We start from the raw sequence: 2,091 nt of genomic DNA on the forward strand, positions 1-2,091 counted from the left end.
TGCGGAGCACAGGCTCCGGACGTGCAGGCCCAGCGGCCATGGCTCACGGGCCCAGCCGCTCCGCGGCATGTGGGATCCTCCCAGACCGGGGCGCGAACCCGGCTCCCCTGCATCGGCAGGCGGACGCGCAACCACTGCGCCACCAGGGAAGCCCCCATAGCCTGTATTCTGATCAGTGGGCCATGGTGTTCTCAATCCCCCCAAAGTTGGTGCTAATTTAGAACAAGTATCCACTGAAACTTTGGATATTTCTTTTTTCTAAGTACACATATCTATTAATATCGCACAGCCCTTAAGTCAAGGGTTCTAGCCCTGAGAATTAACTCAGGTGTGAGAATTAAGAGAGAAGCTGTGATCTAGCTCGATTCAAGTGACTATAACCTAGACCTGCAAAGTTGGCTTAAAAAAAAAAAATTGGATTAAGAACTAAGGCAGCTGCCTGTTGCTTTCATTCCTAGAGGCCCTACGATAACTTTACCATAGTCAGAGATTGTTGCAGATCAGACTACTTCCTAATTACCACCTCTGTCCGCCTTCTCCCTCCCCATGAGAACCACACCCATTTTTTTTTTTCTAGTAGGTGAACCTCCAGCATACCCGACCCAGAAAGAATTGCAGCCAGGACAGAACTTCTAACTGCTCACAAGTTTCCCTTGCCAATCTATTCCTAATAGCAATAGAAAGCAATGTTTTAGGCCCTGACAGAAAAGTCAGTGAAGTGGTAGAGAGAGCATAGGAAATCTCAGTCTAGCACAGGCCAGCTTTTAGTGTGTGGTGCTGCGCTATACTGGTCAATCAGCAAATTGCAGACAGCTGCCCAAAATGACACATTGAACATAGTATCTCCCGAGGGCTCCAAATTCAACCTGAATTCAACCCTAAGTAAGGGATACTCAGCAGTGAGGCTGTGGGAAAACTTTAATTTCTTATGATTAAGAAAGTTTCACAACTCTTTTTCTTCAGAACTAGTTTGGTGTGTTTTTTTCTTTAGCTCAGTGGTTTCAGAACCTTGGCTGCAATGGAACTATTGAGGGGTGGGGAGGGTAGAAGGGGAGGCTTTAACAAATATTGATGCCTGGATCCCACCCTCAGAGATGCTGGTTTAATAGCTTGGGCCACTAGAGCTTTAAAAACGCCCCAGGTGACTAATGTGCAGCCAAAAGACATTCTAATTCCTTCCAGATATCCCTATACCAACAGTTAGCTCCCCACTCTATCCCTTAATTTTCACATAAGAAATGTGAGGAGTTAGCCAGGTCATACACTGCCCTGGGTTTCACAATGCCTTGAGTCAAGATTTGGAGATGATTAAGGTTCATTCACTCCCTTAAGTTATCCAGCGCCCTTGAAAGCAACCATCTGACTCCAAAATCCTTGCATTCTTTTTCCATCACTGCTAAATTGTTCTGTGGTGGCTGCTAACCAGTATCCAAGGGCCTTATCCTCAGGGGCCTCGTGGATCCTGGCGACTAAGCACAAGAGCTTGATAAGCTGATTACTGCAGCTGCTAGCTTTCCATCCAGAATACAGAGGGAGGTGGCACTGCCTTTTCATCCTACCCAACATAACCAGTTCCAAAGATTCCTTATTTCCCTGAAGGTCTTTTGCCTACAACCCATTCTTTGGAACCAATCTGGACATCAGTTAAAGCTCTTTTGTTCGCAAGCAAAAAAAAAAAAAAAGTCAGTGACCTTACTTAGCTTAAAGAAATAAAATATATTAGAATAGATGGATCCTGGGATAGTTCACAGATCCAAATGAACTACGAAAGAACCAAAACTCAGGAAATGGGACACCTCTGATAACCTTCTCCTTGCAGGGCTACCATAAAAGTCATCCAACTGTGATGTCTCAGCCCCTCTGTCTCTCCATTCAAGTTTCAAATTCCCACGGGAAAATCTGTTTGGCTCAGCTCAGTGTTAGGTCTTCCCCTATCAATCAGCTGTGGCAGCGTGGCAGGGCTGAAGCACAGACACAACCACGCAGGCAAGAGGGAAATGTAAATGACGTAGCCGCCCCAACAGAAGTCTACTTCAATTTCCCGTGTTGGTAAGCTTCTATTTTTTTTTTTTTTTTTGTGGTACGCGGGCC

This window comes from Physeter macrocephalus, chromosome 6, assembly GCF_002837175.3.
Source record: "Physeter macrocephalus isolate SW-GA chromosome 6, ASM283717v5, whole genome shotgun sequence".
Lineage (NCBI taxonomy): Eukaryota > Metazoa > Chordata > Mammalia > Artiodactyla > Physeteridae > Physeter > Physeter macrocephalus.